This window comes from Trachinotus anak, unplaced genomic scaffold (assembly GCF_046630095.1).
Source record: "Trachinotus anak isolate AG129_WGS33_773 ecotype Australia unplaced genomic scaffold, CSIRO_AGI_Tana_v1 ptg000001l, whole genome shotgun sequence".
NCBI lineage: Eukaryota > Metazoa > Chordata > Actinopteri > Carangiformes > Carangidae > Trachinotus > Trachinotus anak.
Window position 1 is genome coordinate 17,483,151 of NW_027273852.1, and position 16,575 is coordinate 17,499,725.

Sequence of the window (16,575 nt, forward strand, 5' to 3'; positions counted from 1 at the left end):
GATGGATGATCTCCCATCTCGTCATCAGTTTCTAACCACTTTTATTTTGAAGACAGAATTAACTCAGGCTGTCATATCCTGTCAGCATGTCCTGATGCAGCTCATGTACAAAATATGAAAGCATGCATTGGTTTAACTCTTGAGCTTTCTTGTGTATCTACAAGTGTAGGTTCTTTTTTTTTAAGTGAAGGGCCCATTACGTGTTTTCCATGTCTGGCAGTCAGCACCATAAAGAAGCTGACTGTTCTTGTACGACAGGAGTGCGGTTTGCTGAGCGTCCGGGCCAGGTGTAAGAATGTGCTCCCAGGGCCAAGAATAACATGACTGATGAGGAGGAATGTCCACAGTATGACACATTTGACACATCTGACTCATAGCCACAGCTACAGTATACCTCACTGTAGAATAACTGTTTACTTTCAAAAGCCTGAAGGTGCACACCTCCGTAAAAGCTAAGGTTATTTGTTGAGCATGCAAACTGAGCTATGTCCGTTGGTTTCACAGTTAGAACCTAAATATTATAGAGAGACCGGGAAGTAGAAAACCATTACAAATAGGCAGCTCTTTGGAAACCAATTTGTTAGTTTAGGTCATTTCCTTTTAAAAGAAAACCAAATCCTCTTCAAGAAAAACATGACGCTGCATCTGTGTGGTTGTGTTGCCATCGGAAAAATCTAAAAAAAAAAAAAGTGTCTACCTGACAGGATTGTTGTCCACAGCAGCCTTTTGTAAACCATTGTCTCCTCTCCACAAATACAAAGGCATGCAACAATTGTTCCATCTTATCTGTCCCCTGAAAAGTAGCATGCATACAGTGATAAGAACATTGATAGTGCTCGGCCATCCCCTTTGATCATGTCACCAGCTGCATGAAATGACAGCCAGGGAATACTGTTGGCTTCAGTCTGGAGAACGGCTTCAACTCTTGATGAGCAGAAAACTGCATTCCTTCACTCAGCAGCTAAATCATCCTTTCATCGAGGGTCCAGTGTGGCCAAGTCATATTTGTTCTTGAACTTAAACTGCTCTTCCCATGCCCTACTTTTAGGGGTTAAATGACTGCTTTTGTTTCCTGCTTTTTTTTTTCTTCTTCAGGAGTCGCCTGTCTGGAGGGATCCAAAGCAAAAAAAAAAAAACTAAATTGAGGGTGTGTCAGAAATGTGGTTGGAAACGCCGCTGGTTGACCACGACTGCCACTGCACTGAACTGTTTTGTTTCTGCCTCCTCAGTGTTCCACTGTGTCACTGGAAGACGCCAGGTTGCGACACATAAAAAAAGTGTCTCAGAGTGGGGTTTCTTTTTCCAGTATCCATGGCAAAGGCAACACATTTCACTGTGATAAGTCAAAAACACATTTTTTCTTATTCAGCCCAAATCCCCATAAGTGGGTCACACACCTCGCTGTCAGACAGCAGCCAAACACTCCACGATTCTCCTGCTGCCTGCGCCGAGCTCGGCCCAGTGGCTTCAGGTCAGGGAGAGACGGGAGGCCTAATCTGCACTAGTGATTCTCCCCTTGAATGAAAGACACAGAATCAATATGTGTCCTTGTGAATATCATCTGACATTTCCTTTGAAGTGTGCCTGAAAGGGAATGTCTCCGTCACGCCCGGGGGGTCAGGCTATTGAAAACCTGAAGCTGGGGAGAGTATTGACTTGGATGGAAAACAGTCAATTCCAGAGAGAGAAAATGAGCTGGAGAGAGGCCAGAGCTCTGACAGAAGCTGCACATGGAGGCTTTATCCTCGTCTGCACAGGGCTGGGGTGTTAGGGTTGCACTTTGCACTGTGCACACATGAACGAATGCACCTTCACACACACACACACACACACACACACACACACACACACACACACACACACACACACACACACACACACACACTATACATAGCTAGATATCTATTTACAGAGCACTCTGCCCCTCTCCCCACCTCCTTTGAAAACAAATACACATGCTCACAAACAGGGAGGGTGAGGAGAGGCCACAAGCACGTGAGGAGCAGTTTTAGAGGCTCTAGTGGAAAGATGGATGGGTGCAAGAGATGCTTTGACCAGACAGGAAGCTGCTGTATCCCAAAAACAGCATCCGCTACCCTGGGATGGACACTACCTCCTCCACCAGGACCGCTACTTTAAGAAACCAGACTTCCATGTTGCCTGCTAAAAATAAATAAAGAGCCACTGTTTCTTTTTTTCCTGCAGAGGTTTCTGGGCGACAAATGTTTGAGGTATGGCTGTACTACAAATGGAAAAAATGACATCTGGGTGGGAAATATTCTTTTGGCATTTCTTTGTAACCCTACTGCCGTGTAGTTTCTGGTCACCCCCAGTGTTTTTTTAAAGCAATATGCAGCTTTAGAGTACTTGAAGAACTCAGGTCTGTGTCTCTGCTCTGCACAAAACTCTTTTACTGTTTAGAGTATAATGTTGCATTAATGAGGAGCCCTTTCTCTTTCAAAAGAAAAAAAAAAACTGAAAGTGAAGACATGTTTTCTCATTCCCACTGTTCACATTCTGAGTCCATCATCTGTTTACTCCTCGGGGATTTACGATCCAGCCTTTAAAGCCTCTGAGACAAACATAAGGGTTAGTTATGGAGAACGAGAAGGCGGAAATTTCAGCATCACTCTCCTCCACAGTCAGCATGTCTCTGTCTCTTTCAGTTCGTCTAAACATTGCGGCTCAGAGAGGCAGAAGCAGATCAGGCCGTGGAGACAAGCAGAGGAGACAGACAGAGGCGAGTCCGGGTGAACCAGACTGAGACAAAGCCTGTGGTGCGAGGGAGTGACTCAGGTGGAGGGAAGACATCTAAAACACATTGTGCTGGAGATGGAAATTGTGGGTTAGCCGGCCACTGCCTCCAACAGACCTGGCTGAAATGGTACGCTGATGTCAGGGCTTGTTTTAAGCATCAAACAGTTGGGTTTTCATTACATCAAGGACACTTTAAACTAGATCATGTCTTGAAAGTTGTAAACTGTAAACCAACCTTCAGTTTGTTTTCTTCGTTTTGAGCCAAAGTTTCATTTGTTTGATTCAGACTCTAACTACTAAATTACAACCAGGGCTTGTTAATTACAGTCCTGTGACTTCAAACAGCTGGTTTATTGGACAGTTTGTCTAATCTTTCATCCTGTCCGGTTAGAAAGTTATTTCCAGTTTCTCTAATTAACTTACATATATGTCTTTTCGTTAGAGGAGAAAAAAGAGCTGAACGTGCAACTATGTTTCCTAGAAAACACTCGGATATAATGTTTTGGGGGAAGCAACACCGCAGTCAGGATTTCTTCCACTGACAATGTTTTTTCAAAAACTGCAGGAAGTATGATCTTCCTATATACGTTAGAGAAGTACTCGGAGGGGGGTTGGGGTGAGGGCGGATGGTGTAGGGACTACAAAGTGCAGGACCCTGACTCCAGAGTCAAGAGTAGGACTGAACACTATGCAAAAAAAAAAAAAAAAAAAATGTATTTCCTCTGATAAATATATAAAATGATGATGTGATTTTTGTGTGGTCCAAACAACCATTTTCCCTCACATCTGCAGAATATGATTAGCAGGCTGGGGCGTCTCTGAAGCTTATTTACACCAACACCATTTATGGTCTGTTGTGTGATGCACATGGCAATATTGTGGTTTCGTTAATGTGTTGATTAATTGTTCAGTCCTAGTCAGAGGTTTGTGCTCTGTGTCCCACATCTGGTTAGGTTTTAGTCGACTTACACAACTGGTTAAGGTTAAGGAAAAAGATTTGTTTCATTTTGAAGTCAAAGCTTTCAGTCTCATTGCTGCCGAACACAATGTGGTTCTGGGAAAAATTAGAAAAGTCAATGATGAGTATGAATAAATGTGATGAAGTGAAACTGAAATGACTTGGATTGATGCACTTTGAAAGATCAGTTGGCACAAATGACAAAAAAACATTACTTACCGCTGACTGGCTGTTATTTGCTTAGATGAACCTAACTGTCAGTTTTCAGAGGGACTATTTGTTCAGTGGAGGACGTTTCAATGCTGTGAGAAAAACTAATGAAATTCTGCTCACCTCTACTGCACAGGAGGGGGAAATCTCATATTTCAAGTCACTGACTAGTTAAAGTTTCCACCCGTCCAACATTTTCTGATACCTCTGTGTTGTCCTAAGCCCCGCCCACCTCAGACAGACAGACAGGCGATCATTCAGTCCGTCAGACAGGGAGACACTGAGACAGAAATCAGAGAAACAGACAGTCTAAGCCTGGCTGCTGGCCTGCTACATCTGCTATCACACACACACACACACACACACACACACACACACACACACACACACACACACCACACACACACACAGCCCTCCTCCTCCTACCAGACCCTCTAACCCTGCTAATCTGATTAGCACAGTCTCCCTGCAGAGTTAGGGATGCTACTGACACACTGTACTGTGCATGCCTGTGCTTTATTGTTGTTTTGGTTCTTGGGACTGTTTTATCCTGCGTGCATGTCACTGTGTAACATAAGAAGCAGTATGTGGATTAGCTGTGTGGTTTAGTTTGTTGTGTGCACACTTCAAAAATATATACAGGACACAAAACTAAACACAGAACCCATAAAACATATGGCATTTGAATTTTATTCTAAATATTAATCTGGTATTTGGTTCATATAATTTGTTTCATTAATTTCATTGTATTATATTAAATTATTATATAATTTTGTTATTGTATAGTATGTTTAAAGCATACACGGTGCAGGACCAGTGCAGACACTCTTAAGTCTTGGGTTCAATTCTCAGGCTCTGCACTGGGTTTTAAAGTCCAACACCTAAATCAAACATTCAAAGACTATTGGATATTGAATACTGGTCAAGTGTCATTTCACATGTAGCTCAGGGGTTGGAGGAGTGCTTGGAAGTTGTAAGGATGTTGGTTTGATCCTTATTAGGCTCACCTAAAGACTCAAATGCTCTGAATCAATTTGAAGTCCAACATCTAGATGAAAAACTTAATGACTCCAAGAAATGGAGCTCAACTGTCTCTGACCAAATAATGCATTGTGCTAGGGGACTGCTTGGTACTTCTGAGGATGTTGGTTCAATACCTGCGAGGCTCAGTGAATGTTGAAGTCCAACATCTAAAGTAAAGACTGAAAGGCGCTCAGAGAGAAGCTCCCATCGCAGCTGGCAGTGTGGTGGGTTCATTTCTGGCTGTAAGGGGCTGGCGGTGCAGCGTGTTGTTCAAATCCTGCCTGTTCTCAGAAACTGGAGCCTCAAAATCAATCCTGCTACGACGTGCCCCACCCCACCCTCCAGAGAAAATGAAGCAGTGGGAATGAAAAACCACGAGTGGACGAAGTTTTACTGAAACGTGTGAAACTAAACTGTGAAGTTGCAAAATTAAAAAATGTTGGAAGATTTTTCAAAATTTTCTAAAACTAGTACTAAAGTAGCCACTAGTATATTAGCCTACTATATTAATAGCTGCTAATATACAATGCATACACTATATATGGCTATCAGTTACATATTCTAATAGTTTCTCTACAGTATATTAAGTGGCCTTTTGGCCACTCTGTTTATTTTCAGAATATTTGTCATTGCAAGATGCTTAAATGTGAAAGCAACATAGTTACATGATCCATTTTGGGTTCTGTATGTATTCATGTCCCTGTCTGTGTTAACCACACACCATGAAGGTCTCCTCTCAGACAAACAGATATCAGCCATGCCCCTCTTGACAATAAAGAAAATTACAGTAGTAGTAGTTTTGCACTTACACTATGAAAGAAGACTTTAAATAAATAGTTTGTATTTCTTTTTCTGCTTTTTCAAGACAACTAGAAATAGAGGTCCTCTCTTGGTTGGTAGGGATGCGTGAGTGTGTGTGTGTTTTTAGACAAAAAAAAAGACAGAAGTCATTTGGCAGATGCAGCTCGACAGGTTAAGTCATCTCCTCAGGGCTGACACCCAGCACTGTTGAGGTTTCAGTCGAGAGGTCGCTCTGGTGTCAGAGGCAGGTTCGACCGAACAGGGTTTCTGAGTGAGAGCAGCAGGGGTCCAGTGTGGGCATAGGGGTTCGGCTCAACCATTCCAACAGTGACCGAGCTATTAGGCGACATGTGGGCAGAGATGGGTGTGAGATGGTGAAATGCTCCAAGTGATTTTTAGATTTCTACTAAATGAAGCAGGTATTCACATATATTGTCCACATGAAGCCATGATAGAGAAAGGATCAGACTCTCTGTATTTCCTCCCCCCACCACATTCCCCCAAATGCTAAATGTCAGAGAAAAGCTAATTTGGTCGTAAATGCCCCTAAGAGTGTTGTGATACTCTGTAAAGCAAGTTATTCAAGGTATGCAAATGAATGACGTTTTACCTGACACAACCTGTCATGGGGCAGGAAATCCTACCTGCCCCGTTTCCCTGCAAATTTATTTTCATATTGTGTGGATTTATGTCCAGCTTGTCAGTCCTCAAATCCCCAAGATGGGTTTGTTGTTCATAAAGTGAGCTGCCAGATGCACTGTATAGTGATCTGCTTGTTTTTTTCTTTTTTTTTTCAAACTGAACATTCAAAAACTTCACTGATGTTCATCTGAGCTTTTGAGAGTCCTACCAGTTAATGTGATATCCATTGTCTCTTTGGCTGGGAGGTTGAAACCATACTTAATTACACCCTTACTCAGCTGCCTGTTTCTGCAGTATATACAGGAACTACAGGCCTCCAGTCCTGCAGGCTGACCCTCATGACCCCATCAGCTAAACACTGACATCTCCAAACAAAGGTCATCTCCTAATTTCTCTTTTACCAAACCAGAATCATTCACGTTTGACCTTCATGAATGTTAACACAACCCTTCAACAGCACTGTGCAGCAATATTCTTCAGAAACAATGCAAAAAAAAAAATCATCAACATGTGGATGTTCAATCATAACAAAGATGATGAAGAATGCCAAAGATTGCCGCAGGGTTCAAGATTTAGTTAATGATGGTTGATGTTCTCTCTTAAATCCTTGACAATATGTTTGCATTCACACATACACAGAGCAACTCTGTGTATGGAGCTGCCTCAGAGTTACAGATGTAATCAGGGGATCATCGTGCTCCCAGGGAATGTTTGTACACATCTTTGGCACCATCTTCTAGTTTAATTGACTGATGTTTAGAGATTTCTTCATTCAAACAGCAGAAAAAGTCACATCAGCATCCAAATTGAGCTAAAAATCCCTTTGGGCAGTGAGTATGACAGGTCTCCTGCCCTCAAATCATCTGAGAAACATTCTTTCCTAAAGTCAACATGGTCACGTGCGATCCTTTTTTACTGGACAGAAACCAACAAAGACAATTTATCTGAGCAAAACGGGTCACCAAAAAGGAAATGATTGCGATTTACAACGACAGAAGGTTCCAATGAATTGGAATGATTTGGTTTCCAAGTGCAAAGCTGTCCCATTTTCCACAAGAGTCATGGCAGCCCTTAAATGTCACTGACTGCTTAAAGTGAGGATTTGCTCTTTAACAGTTCACACTTCATCTAGTGGATCAGTTGGCGAGTGAGAGACGGCGTGCAGGAGCTCGCTCATGCATTTCTGTCGGCTGCCTGATGTTTCCCTGAAAGCCTTGAATGATGAATGGGTTCCCGGTAAACTGGTCAGTTCTGCAGGACAGTGTGTGCAGTTATGTGATAATGATAATATTTATAATTATTTCACTTTGTCACTTCTTACTGATGATAGTTATTACAGATACTCCAAACATTTGGAATACTTTAATTACTCATCAGCATTCATCCAATCAATCAATCAGACTGCCCCCCTGCTAACAGCCAGCCGAGGCAATCATGTCACTAACCAGACACAGCCATTTCATATATATGCTCATATCCGCTCCATCAGCTTAGCCCCGTGAGGGGGCTTTAAACCCCTGACCTCATCAGACCTGGCAGCAACAAGTCTGACAGTTTGACAAGGTGGAGCAGAGAATTAGCCTGGTCAGAAAACACCACTTCACCCAGGATCATAGTCGTCTCTCTCTGGAAATGGTCGCAGCAGCTTGTAAGGAAGGAAATGCTGAGTGAATGAACTTATTCTTGATGATAACACAGTGAATATTTAGAGATATTTAATGACCGCTTCATCTGTGATGCTTATCATTGATTTTTTGACAGTCTCATATTTTCTAAGCCATGCTTAGAGAATATGAATATGAATATGCTCTCTAAGTCATGTTGCCCAGGATACTTTAACAATATAAACCTAGGCTACATCCATATCATTACGTTTTCATTTTAAAACACATCTCTTTTGCTTCATTTTACCTCTTGTCCACACTACTCTGGAGTTTTTCCGAACACGGAGCGTTTTGGAAACACTGCTGGCCCCATTTTAGTTTGAAAACTCCAGGGTTGCGTTGTAGTCTGGACGGGCAAAAATCTTTGGAAACCTTTTGGAAACAATGATGTAGACATACCCGGTCTCATCAACCTCGACTACCAGTAGTGAAAACATGAAATGAAGTGTTACTGACCTTGTTGTCTTTGCTAGGACCTAGCACTACACTACAACTGCCTTTGCTTTCCTCGTTTGCAGTATTTTCTGCAACTAATCAGCTGAGTTCACCTGAGAGTAGACAATCAGCTTCCTGTTTCCAGTGTCTGTGACTGGTCACGTGTATGTGTTTTCAGGTGTGTTAGTATTGATGCAGATCGTTTCTGATATGGAGCTGAAACGCTTATCTGGACAGAGATCGTTTTTGTTTTAAAAGTGTTTTAAAACAAAAACGTAGCACTGTGGAAGTAGCTCTAGTAAACCTAGGGAACACACCCCTACCAGTTTCCAGAGTCAGAACCAGACCAGCAGCATTTAGGTGCTTCACTGCATAAAGATTGAACTAACTTCTCGAGAATCTCAAATTCACCCAAACAACAGTTTTTTTACTGTTTTCCTGTGATTAATCACTTTTCTCCTCTGCACTGTTGTCTCCTTTATTAAATGTGAGGGAGCTTATCACTGCACTGAAACTTTATTTTGACTACAGACAGCATGCAGGAGCGTGTTCATGCATTTTTGCTGTTTCCCTTAAAGAATGATAAATGGGTTTCCAGCAAAACGGTCAGTCCTGTGTGTTACAAAACAGCACAAGAAATAGCCTTCAAGACAGTTGAGTCACTTCTCAGTTTTAGCAACAATGACAATGAATATGAAAATGATGTGCAGCCACATGGACATTTATTTGTATGACAGAGAGGGTAATTCCTCAGAGCATCCCCTTTGAAAGGCCAGTGAAGAATAGTGACTGAGACTGTCATGACAAAAATGTGCCTGAAAGCACAGCATCGGGGGAGAGAGAGAGAGAGAGAGAGAGAGAGAGATCACTCAATGACACTCTCTCTCTCTCCTTGCTGGAGGGGTCCAACAGGCAGCCGAGAGACAAAAGCTAATCAGGAAGATTTAGAGGAGGGGATAAGTGTGTTTATGTACACTTCAGTCAGCATGGTGTGTGCGTGTGTGTGTGATTGTAAAGTCCATCTGCCAGTGTTTGTGTTTGTGTTTGTTGTGTGAGCGCGTCAGTCAGCGCTCAACTTCATAGCGTCTGCCAGGCGCTGTGTGTGAGCTGCTATCACTTCCAGCCGTCTCTTATCAGCCCACCAGAGGCTGACGGTCAAGAGGTCAAAGCCTGAACTCCACCAGAGGTCAGGATCGTTAGTGGAGGATGAACTCACGGTGTAAAATTAAATCTGTGGAGAGCTACATTTTACACTTTTGGTGTTTGTTGGATATGGTTTTTCTCCTATGTGGCTTTAAAAGCATAACAGCAGAATGAGCTTCCTGTCCTGGATGATGAACATAACAAGCAGCCAATAATCAAGAGGTCAAAGGTCAGAGCTGGTGAGAGGCCAACAAGAGGACTGTGGACTGAGAATGAATGTGAAGCAGGGCCGTGCTGACATGATGTGTAACAGACAGCCAGGGGAAAATCTTCACTGGAAATGTTTAGATTTTAATTATAAGAGCATCTTGGTTCTTTTTATTTAACATTCAGTATATTCCACTGTCGGTGGATGGCTGTGTGAGGTTTTTGAGCAGCTTGCAGAGAACGCAAAGAGAAAAGCTGCTCCAAACTCGAGGGAGCAGCTCAGTAAAGTTGAAATTTGACAGGATTTCGTCCCGTTGTGGCTTCGTTAACCAGGCAAGAACAGGGAAAGTGTGGTCTGGATTTTATTAGAAGGCAAGGATGCATGTGTGTGTATGTGGGTGTGTGTGTGTCTTAATGAGACTAGATGGCACGTCTTGGCTATACAGTGCCAGAAATAAACCAGGATCTGGACCAGAATTGTAATGTTCAACTTTTTTTTTTCCATTTTCTAGCCACAATTAACCCACGTTCATTTAAGAGCATGCACACATAGACCGTGGATACACATAAACATACACTGAAACAAACCCAGTAATGACATACTCGCTTACACACACTCACAATCACAAAAATGTGTCAGTCGCACACAGAAACACACACACACCCAGCCCTCTCTCCCCCTCTCTGCTTCCAGGGAACGCCTGTTGCTATTTTTAAACGTGCTGCGGAGCTGTGAGCGCCGTAACTCGGTTTTTCGCTGCACATTCAGTCATGTGCCCTGTCAAAACAAAACGCCGGAGAAACGTGCAGCAGCAGCCAGGACCCAACTGTAGATAACAGACCTTCTGGCGCAATGCCCTGAAACACAACCATCCTGCTGTGTCAACATCTGTGTGCATGTTTGAATGTGTGCTGGGTTCTTCTGTATCATACATCACCCTCCTCATCAGTGATGAGCCCGCACTCTGAGTAAATGCTACCATCTGAAACACTGGAGATTTTGCTAAGGTTAAAGTCCAGGAAATGAGATCCTGGAAGTTGCAGTTTTTTTGTTTTTTTCCATCAGGAATGATAACTGTGGTAAACTGGGTTTTTAGCATGTGTGCATCTGTGTGTTCAGAAGCCAAAGATGACTGGGTGCACGGAAACCAAACCGCATCCTCCAAACCATATAAACGCTACTTCAATGAAAAAGTATAACTTTGAAATGCAGATGTCAGTATTTTCAAACCGGATTTACTGCAGTTGTTTCCTCTGTCAAACGACAGCTTATAATTCACCTATGTGCAGGGTGCAAGATGTGTAAAATGTGCGTAATTTGCAGTCGGCTGAATCATGCATGCAAAGCAGAGTGATGGAGCATTCAACAAGCAGAGCATTGAGCACAGAGGACAGAGTTTCTTTTTCATGTAGAAATAACCTCAAATCAGAACTAAAAATGAGCTGAGTAACCTTGTACATATAAAAACATGTGGGATATGCTTGAAAATCAAACTATTCTGCGTGGTTGGCATTGTGCTTTTTTTTCCAATTCAAATAAAGTGTGTGGTTTTTAGTCTCAGTGCTGGTGGAATGGCTGTATTATCTCAATTTCTACCCCTGCATATTATCATATAATTTAAGAGATATTAAAGAGAAACAACAAACATGAGAATTTACAGTTCTGTTTTGGGCGAAACAGAGTGATAAATCACCTGGAAGTCATAAGTGGAAACAGTGATCATTAGTGTGAAGGGTTTAGCTGAAGTTGGGGTTCAGTGAGCTCACTGAAACAAAAATGGACATCCAGGCCCAGGGTTCTCCTCAGGCCGGCGCGGCATTATTTACATCAGGCTGGAGGCGGTTTGTCTGAAGTTTTCCTTACTTCCCTTAAAAAAAAAAAAAAGTTTGACTCATGTATTCTCTCATCTGTTGAACTTTCAGCTGCGGAGCTGGAAAAAGCATCACAGTGACCGAAACAGCAGAGGGAAGAAGTCACATGATTTACTAGACTCTGCTCATCGAGGGCTGTCTGATAGAGAGACTCCCAGGCCCAAGCATACAATCTGTGCTGTCACAAATATCATCGTCTCACATTATTGCAAAAAATGTTGACGAGTTTACTTTTAAATTCACAGTTTTTGAAAGGATAATTCTGGTTTATTACAACTTGTGTTATTGCCATCTTTTCTGTCGCTTTCACTGCCATCACTGCATTCTGTGAGAGCTCAGAGCACGGCGATGCCACCGTCTTGTCCACTGTGAAAACTCTACTTACTCAAACGCTGAATTAGTACAGAATGCACAGCACTTGGGACACAGACTGAGTTTAGTGGTGTTATTTTCTTTTCCCATTCAACCACGGTATCTATCACCGCCTGTGCTAACTATCCACAGTTCCTCTGCTTTTGTTTGTCTGAGAAAAAAAAAAAAAACCTGAGATGTAAAATGCATCACTTCCTTTGCACCAGAGGAATTTTTTCCAGGCAGCCAGTGTTGGTGAAAAAGCTTCATTTACTATTGTGTTATTTCAGTCAGTCATAAAGAGAAGGAATTTGACAAATATTATTATAAAATTATGATTATAAAAAGCTATTATAAAAAGCTATGAAAAGTTGTTTTTAATCTCATACAAAAACCATTTAATTGAGAATTTCCTTCCTTAAAAAAAATAATCCCATACTTCATTTGTGCAAGTTTATTATGACGTTATGTTTAATTATTGATGATGAGACACCAGTGTTCTCATCAAACTGCCATTCAAGTGACGGAGCCCTCTAGTGGCCACAGTAACTGTGACAGACGCGAACAACGGAGCCAGGTGACAGAGTCCTCACGGGGAGGAGGTCGGTGTGGACGGGTGAGTCAAACAAACAACTTTAACACAGAAGACGGCTTCTCATTTCCTTTTTCAAACCGAGAGACAATGTTGTTTCTTTTAAACACGACTAACTTATTCTATAATGATGTGTTTATCGTTGTAACCATGACGACAAAGGTCCTCTGACCTTAAAGTATTTTAACCCAAACTGTGATCTTCTCTCGCCATAACCTAACCAAACCTTTCCCCTAACAATGTCACACAATAAAAGGTCAAATGTATTATTTATTTAATATTCAACAGTGATTTCTATCTGTAGCGTATCTCCTGCCACCATCGCGGCGCTAATCAGGAAATCAGGGGAAAGGATCTTATCAGAGGGTGGAGACTTCTTGTTTTGTATTTACAGGGATGAATCAGTGTGCCTTACATTTTTTGTACATTTTTTTTCAATCTCTTTCTTAAGGACAACATTTAGCCAACCTGTGCATCGGGAGCACCACACGACACTTCCTCCACGAGTTTTACATTTTCAACACCAGTGATCCTGTTTGCTCCCAGGAAGTCACAACAACTCTCTACAGGAAACATGGGACTTTTTTTCTAAGATTAAGTTAATCAAAAAGAGACTGAAAGTTGTGTCATGCAACCAGTGTGAATGTGTGTGTGTGTGTGTGTGTGTGTGTGTGTGTGTGTGTGTGTGTGTGTGAGAAAGAAAGTGGGTGTGTGATTCTTTGAAGACAGTCATACAGAGGAGACTAATGGACAGTTCTGTTTATTTCCTGGCAGCGGGCCATAAAGGGGCAAAGGGACACACGCACACACACACACACACACACACACACACACACACACACACACACACACACAAACACTCAGAAGCAAATGTAAGCATTCACATAAGTCATTAAAGCCTGTGTTGCCATAGCAGAGTTTCAGCTACTGTTGAGGAGAAATAGTGGCGTCGTGTAACAGCCTGGGCTAAAAATAGCCCTGATGAACCGAGCGGCTTGTTGTTCTCTTGGCTTTCATGATCTCTCTCTTTCTTTCTGACTACTTCTCTCCCTCCCTCTACCTCATCAACATGTGGAGAACCACAACCTTCTGTCGCTCCATCTCCACATCTGAAAACCTTCCTTGCTGAAAAGCGCTCTGCAAGATAAACTTCATTTATGTCTAAAAGGTGGAAAAAAACGGGAGCAGTATGTGATTTAGAGTATGTGATGCTCATGTCATTTATTCAATGTAGTTATATGTTTTTGCAAACATTTAAATTTTTGGTATCCAGCATGCATGGCACACAGTATGAGTGACACAGCAGAATATGTTTTGGGTTTGAGATTGAAATGATGATACAAGTGCAGAATACCCATGACTTTTTTCCACTCTGTATGTGCAGCTGGTGTTTATTTCAAAAAAGCTGACAGAAGCATATCTAAGTAATATTTTCATTTTTATGACAGAAATTGATAAAACTGTAAAAAAGCTAAAGATAAAAAAGAGGCTAAGTTATATAAAAAAAAACAACAAAAAAAAAAACCCTTCCTTGCAGAGAGGAAAGCTTCAACAGAAATGAAAGAGAAAGCTAGAAAGCAACTCCAAAAATAGCTTATTGAAAAGCAGGGAGAGAAAATGGCTCATCTGAAACAGGGTTTGGAGACTTTTTTGTCAGTTCAGGGACTGGTATTGATTTGTTTCAATTCAGAATTTAGCATAAAACATAGAGATGGGTCAAATTTGCTCTCAAAGCTGAGAAACCCTGGGACCACCCACGTGATACTGGTTGCAATGGGAAGCTGTAAGGCAATGTGGACAGGTTGAGTCAGTTAAATGTGGAGAAGAGTGAAAAAGAGAAGGCATAGTCCACACACCCTTCCCATGAACACACAAAGGAGGGAACAACATACATCTATTTATTCCCTTTTGTCCTTTCTGCAGCAACCCTGCAGCGCATCTCTGGTCCTCACTGTTCTCTACAGCTTTCCTGTCAGCAGAACAATTAGCCACAAGATTTATCTGCAGCAGCAGGCTGTAACCACCAAACACAGCTCATATCAGTGGCCACTGTTCTCAGGGCTACTGATGCTCACGGCTGAATCCACGTCCCTGACCATCATCAGGACAGTGACATTTAAACAAGAAGACAGAACACTTATCTGTCTGATCAACACATAGAGAGATAACATAGAGAGATCTGCTGGGCACGATTCAGCAGGCACAACGACGGTGGTAACCCAGACCAGAATGAGAAACAGGAAGCTGTGTGTGTTATCAGAGAGCACACCGTGCTTATCTTCACATCGTTATAGGCAGACATGTTCGTATAGCTTTGTCCAAACCCGCTGACATTTAAAAGGTGACGCAAACATTCTCACCAAGGAGGACAGGGAGCTAATTAGTGCAGCAATCCAATAACAACATCTATTGCCAGAGGCAATATATCACCTCTCCAAATACTTGTATAATATGACACCTATCATTTGCTTTTTGGGCTGAAAAGTGAGATCTGAAAGCCAGACCTCTCAGCATGCCGGCCAGGTAATAATTACAAAACCGGGATTGATTTAAAAAGAAAGATTTTTCCAGCTGCAGCTGCTCTATTTCCACATCGTGCCATGATAGCAAAGATTTGTACAGCTGATTGTTTTGCAAATGTTACAAATCTGTCCAATTTGTAATGTTTATATGGTCGGCACGTCTAAGTCTGTGTATTTTCATGTAGCCGCAGGGAAATGCTCACAAGTTTCCGAACCCTGTTGTCTGACCCTTATAAACATTTTTCCTGCTGTATCCCACCACATTTTCCTGCACGCAATAAAACATATCACTATTCACTGTTTACTTTCTTTTTTCCCTCCTTTTTTCTTCTGCTGTAATCCATCCCTGAGATTTCTTCTGCCAGATCATGTAAAGGCTCAGTGATGAATCATGCTCTCCAATGCATCAGAGGTCTTCTCTTGTTTTTTTTGCTCTTCTGTTTTTGTCACCCATCCACGTCTCCCTCCTGCTCACTGTTTGCCCCTGTGCATCATTTCCATCTGTGTGTCTACGAGACTATTTCCTGCTTCCCATGGAGAATATTCACAGATTCTCTGTTGGTGTATTTTTTTTTTAAATCTCCTCTACTGTAACCACCAATACTATCAGGTTTCATACACTACTTTCACTCTGTATATGTGTGTGTGGACTTCAAACGGTGTGGATGAAAATAGAGCCATGCATGTTTTTACACTAGGTCACCCTCAGAAACCCGAAATAATAATCCAAGCTAATGACCAAATTACTTCACGGATGGTTTAGGAGTGCATACCACTTTTCTGCATGCGCGCACACACACACAGACACACACACACACACACACATACACACATTTACTCAAAGCAAAAGACCCAATCTAGCCGTCTATCTCCTCTACTGCTCTGAAAACAGTTTGGATGAACTCATTCGCAGTAGAGCTCCCAGGCTCGCTCTCAGAAGATCAGCTGCTGATAGGACAACATTTGTGTTTGGAGAAGTTGCCATAGAAACACAATGAGCTAAGTTTTCTGTCTTTGGTCACACACACACTCCTTCGTCACTACCCCGGTCCATAACATCTATGAAATTTTTACAGTTGTTTGAATCTGGGAAGTTTATGGCTCTTGAGACATACCAAAGGCTCTGAGCAGAGAGGTTTTCAGTTTCAGAGTGTATTTGTTCAAATAATGTGTTATTTTGTGGTAGATTGGTAGTACAATAATACACACAGCAGTGCTTCTTCTTAAAACAGTCTGTGTTGCTCAATCATGCATGAACACCCAGGTTTGCATGAACTTTATTGTGCACTGTGCTACAAGATGTTTCATTAAGTTGAAAAAAGTCTCTGTTTCGCTAACTAATCACCAGCCCCATCAAAAACCAACATTTGTTGTCACTTGCTTTGTAGGCTTTTATCA

General features: G+C 41.9%; 1 protein-coding gene across 1 annotated transcript in view; it reads right to left on the reverse strand.

Annotated features, from left to right (window-relative positions):
• Positions 1 to 16,575, reverse strand: part of arhgap20 (Rho GTPase activating protein 20) — a 99,813-nt gene that overhangs the window by 34,799 nt on the left and 48,439 nt on the right. The window lies entirely within an intron of this gene.